This window comes from Arachis ipaensis, chromosome B01, assembly GCF_000816755.2.
Source record: "Arachis ipaensis cultivar K30076 chromosome B01, Araip1.1, whole genome shotgun sequence".
In the NCBI taxonomy this organism is placed as follows: domain Eukaryota; kingdom Viridiplantae; phylum Streptophyta; class Magnoliopsida; order Fabales; family Fabaceae; genus Arachis; species Arachis ipaensis.
The window spans coordinates 14448889-14454657 of NC_029785.2; positions in this window are offsets into that span (position 1 = coordinate 14448889).

Here is a 5769-nt window from a genome sequence, read left to right on the forward strand (position 1 = left end):
TTTATAGCATTAGTTTAAAAACAAAAAATGTCCTTATAGTTCATATTTAAAGTATAAGTAAATGGTTAATTTAGTCTCTTAAAAATTATTCGTTTTTTAAATTGGTCTTCGTTTTTTTTTTGTTTTAATCAAACTCGTTCTTTAAAAATTTTAAATTAGTTATGGTGGTCCTTTCGTCACCTTCTTTGTTGATGGGGTCAAAATTTGCTAATATTAGGGTTGCATACGGATCAGATATAGCCTATAATTCTATCCGATCCGCACTGCACTCATCGGATCAGATCGGATACGATATCCGCATTTTTTCAAGTTGGATCCGATCCGCATACTTGCGGATCGGATATCGGGTATATCCGCATAATTTAAAAAAAAATTGTTTTAAGGCCCTTTTTTGCTCTAAAAAATCTATTTTTTCACCTGTTTAAGCCTCTTTACTCCTAAAATATTATCAATAAAAGTTCTCTTGAATAACAAAAGAAAAATAATAACACAAGATCTAAGTTTAATTATTCTAAGTTAAAGTACAACATAAAAAATTAAAAACAAGATATCATAAAATTCATAAAACAACACACTAAAATTCATATCACATTAGGGTTTACGTTCTTAAACTATATTTATATGAGACGTGCAGATATGCGGATCTGCGGATCGGATCCGCGGATATTACTGCCAAATCTGCAATCCGATCCTACCATAGTGCGGATCCGATCTGATGGCTCTGCGGATTGGATAATATCCGTAAAATTCGGATCGGATGCGGATAATTACCGCGGATATTATCCGATCCATGTGCAGCCTTAGCTAATACGACACGTTAAGTGACACCACACCACACACCTAAGGGTGCGTTTATTTATAGGCACGAGACACTGAGATAGAAATATAGAGATACAAAATCGTGTTTGATAGATGAGACATGGACAGAGACATTTTGTCAAGAGACACTAAATTAGTGTATTTTATGTTCATCCAACTAGAAAAGACACAGAGTCACTAACAAAAGGCACAACTTATTTTTTATTTTTTCTTTCATTATTCTTGTTAATTTTTTATAATTATAACTCTTATTATTATATTTTTCTTCCTAAATTTTTTGAATAAAAATGATAATAAATTAAACTTTTATAATTTGTTGTAGTTTATCACCAAACAAAATACAAAAATACTAATTTGTGTGTCTCTGTCTTTTCTGTCTAGTTCTGAGTGTCTTGTTTTATCCTATTTTCAAAAACAAATGCAGTCTAAGAGTATTAATTGACTATTAAGTATTAACATTATAAATTTATGAAATTTGATCAAATCAAAGTCTAATTGAGGACAGAACTTGAGGTATTGAAATTCCTCAATTTGAGGTTCATTTGATCTAATTTCATTAATTAATAATATTAATAGTCAATTAGGACTACTAGGTGTGTATTGTTATGTTATTTAACATACTACATTAACAAACTCTGATACCGTTAACAATGAAAGTGACGGAATGACTAATATGATTAATTTAAAATCTTTAAAAAACGAATTTGATTAAAAAAATCTTTCAAAAACTAAATTAGAGAACGAGTGATCTTTCAAGAATTAATTTAACCATCTACTCTTTAAAGTACTAAAATATATTTTACGCATTAATTTTAAAATACTAAATTACACTTATAGGATTATTTAAAATTCTTTGATTGCATTAAAAATTAAAAATATTAATTTAATAATAAAATAGAATTAATATTATATACATAATATATACTTAATATTTTTTTAAGATTCTAATATATTTTTTTGGGTTTGGTTAATTAATTTTTAACTTATTTTTTATGTATTATTTATTTTAATTTTAAAGTCCAGTTACTTTTTTTTTTTGTAAATACATGTTGCTTTTAATAGTTAAGTACGATTTTGGTTCCTAAGGTAGGGGATGGAAATTTTTTTCGTTCTCGACCTTTTTTTCGCTACAAAATTATCCCAAAGATTTCAGTTTGTTTTAAAATCATCCTTCGGACGAAAATACCCTTCCCCCTTCTTTCCCAAAATGCAGAAACAAAAGCAGAATGCAAAAGCAGCATGCAGAAGCACAAAGTAAAAGCAGTGAAACAACAACAATTAGAAGAACAACATCAACAACAACAAAGATAATAAAATCAAAGCAACAACAAAAGCAAAACCAGAAAAATTAAAGAAAAAAGGGTTGCAGCGGTAGTTGGGGAGGAGGGACTGCGGCGGTGAATTGCGAATAGCAAGGGGAGGAGAGATGCGGTGGTGGTGGCAGATCGCGTGGAAAGGACTGCGGCAGTGGTGGCGACGCTGCGAATTTCGACGAGAACGGCGATGCAGTAGTGGCGGCGGCATGGGTGTGTGCTGAGGAAGAAAGGAGCAGCGGCGACGGCGGCGACGTGGAGATTCCCCACTCTCCATCACAGGTGACGGTGCGGCGGTGAGGCAGCACTACCTTCCCCATCGTCAACTCTTTTTCTTCCCCCCACCCCCATTATCTTTCTCCTCCGTCGTTCCCTTTCTTTCTTTTTTTTTTATTTTATAATTTTTTAGTTAGGAATAAAATGGTAATAAAAATAAAAATACGGTAAAAAGGACGATTTTAAAATAAACTAAAACTTTCGGAATTATTTTATAACGAAAAAAAGGTCGGGGACGAAAAATATTTTCAACCCTTACCTTAAGAACCAAAATCGTACTTAACACTGCTTTTAATATTCATATACTATTTTTTGTTTTGTTTTAGACTTCAGTCCAATAAAAATAAAATTTATAAAAAAAATAGTAACTTGTAAAAAAAAATTAACCTAATTAACAGGTTATCTTTTTAAATTCAGATCATTTAAATAAAATATAATAAATGAAGAATTTCGATTTAATGAATTAACAAGATGTGTAGCACTCCATACTTAGCAATGAGCGATTAAAGATGAGCCCTCATATTTTAGTTAAAATTAAACTATTGTATGAAATCTTAATTAATAATGCATAATTTTTATGTGATTTAGGTATAATGCACTATCTCTGCTCTCGTTGGGAAGAAAGTGGGAGTTGGTGACAGCCCTTCCACCCTTTGTCTCATTTTGCAGTTGGCATCACTTCTTTATTCATTAAGCTAATTGGTTTGATCATTTGATGTAACATAATCAAGAAAAAATGAGAAATGGTTGATATAAAGTAGATAGCACATAACAGTTAATTTTTTTATGGAGGCCACTCAGATAAACACGCCTAAAACGTCTTTTTTTAAAAATGTTTCCATATTATGTTTTAATTAGTTTCTGTATAATTTATTCGATATTCCTCATCACATATTATTAAATTCCTCAAAAGATTTTCTTTCCAAAAACACTAAAAAATATTTAATTTGGACTAAAACAAAAAAAGTAATAGATTAACTATTAGATTTTTTTAAAAGATTATTTACATAAAAAAATATATCACATTCATCATACGAATCGATCAAGCTACTGATTCACTGGTTTATTGGTTCAACTGATAAATCACTGGTTGAACCGATAAAACTGGTCTCACGTAAATATAAAATATAAAATAGTTAAAAACTTAAAATTAAATTTTGAAATGCATATCTTCACTAAAATTTTATGAAGAATCAAGTCTCAACTTCTAAAAATAACTAATATAAAAAAAAACCATAAAATTTTAATACTACAATAGTATCTTATTTTGACACAATAAAAAAATAATTAATTCACAAAGCCTATCATCTAACTATAATATCAGTAGATTTTAACACTAACATCAAAACAAATAAGGAGACATTTTAAAAAATTTTTCAAGCAAACCAGTTTGGTTAGACCGGTTCACACCGATTTTATTCCTTAAACGGTCCAAAGAGTAAACCGAACTGATTTTATTCCTTAAACGGTCCAAAGAGTAAACCGAACTGGACTATAATCCAGTTCTAATCTGGTTCACTAGTTTTCTGGTCGAACCAACCGATCCAGTTCAGTTTTTGCAACTATGGATATAATAATGGTAATTAAGTTGACCATTCAGTTGTTTTAATGGTAATTAAAATCTAATAATAGTTTATAATAAAAGAAACATTCTTTTGCAACAATGAACCTATAGTAATAGTTAGGGGTGTTCATAGATTAGATCATATCCATATAAATCCACAGTATTTATCCGTATCTGATCTGGAACACCGAATAAATTATATCAAAACCAATTAAAACACAACATAAAGACATCTTTAAAAAAAGATGTTTTAGGCGTGTTTATCTGAGTGGCCTCCTTTTTTTATACACATTCAATTTGGCCTATCACTATTTTTTTTTTCCTTCTGTTGGACTTAGTTTCTAATCTTCAATTATGAAAAATGTGAAATAAATTAGCCCCTTTGATGTGCAATTTCAAAACTTAATGGTAAAATTTTATGGATTTTTTTAATTTACAAAAAATTATTTATCCAAATAAATTAGATTACAAAAATTTTACAAGTTTAGACATTTAGTTGCGTTTTTGCATGCTGCAACTGTAAAAATGAAATTTACATGATTTTTTTGAGCCCATTTTTGGATTCTATGGCTGCAAAAGTAAACCGGAATTTTTATTTTCAATTTTTTCTAGGCTGAAAATGCAAAAATTATTATTTTTTATTTATTTTTGTTGACACCACAAATGAAAATGGAAAAACAAAAGTTGGCTTTGAAAAACCATGCGAAATTTGTTTTCTCGGCTTCTGAATACGAAATGAACCTAAATACACAAATTTGTTACAAATTTGTGCATTCTTATTTAAATTAGTAAATAGTCAATTTTTAAGAGAACCATAATTTTACTGTGCCAAAATTTGTTTTTCAGGTACGCTGGATCAATCTTTCTTGAGGCACGCAGTGTTAAGAGAAGGCTCTCTCTGGAATGATTTGAATTCTTTCATATTTTGGTGTTAGTGGTACCTGTCATGTATCATGAAAAAGGCACTTTCTTTGTATAGAGTCCCAATATTAGACAACTTTTAATTTCACAGATTATATAATCAATAATAATAACGATGATATATAGCTAGGAAACAAGTGACTAGGTAACAAAATACTGGGTTGCAAGAAAGAAAAGAAAAGGATATACCTCAAAAGGGATGAAAGCTAAGGAGTAAAGGACGTTTGGATGCTTCAAAGCAATAGAGGTTTTGTGGGGTTTCCCTTTGTCTAAATGTCTTTTGTGATGCCCAAATTGTCCTCCAGTATCAAGAAGACTAACGTTTGTCATAGAATCCACAAAATAATAATATATTATTATAATTGGTGGGTTAGATCAAATTTGGAATCCTCGCAATATTTGATTGTATAACCAGATCACGTAGCATTAGTTGATTTTTAGATAATAAAATTTGCCGACTTGTAATTTAATTGGTACAAATAAAATAAAATACAATCAAATAATAATTATTATATTAGTAAAAATTTAGATACAATTATCTTTATGTTAAGTTGATAATTGAAAATTTTTATTTAATAATTGTCAAGCCGGATAGAGAATGAGATAAAAAAGAGAAAGATAAAGAAAAAAAAGAGAAAAATTTTGTTAATTTTGGAAGAAAAGATTTTATTTCAATTATAATAAAAGATTATCTCATTACACATTTTTGTTTGTCAAATTAGTAATACAAAATATAAATGATAGGTTTTATATAGAGTGAGAAGGATAGAAGGAAATAGAAGAGAGAGGTAGATAAGAAAATGAAGGGAGTTTATTAATTTTAAAAAAAAAATATTTTATCTGAATTTTAATGAGAAAGTATTATGTGATATGTGA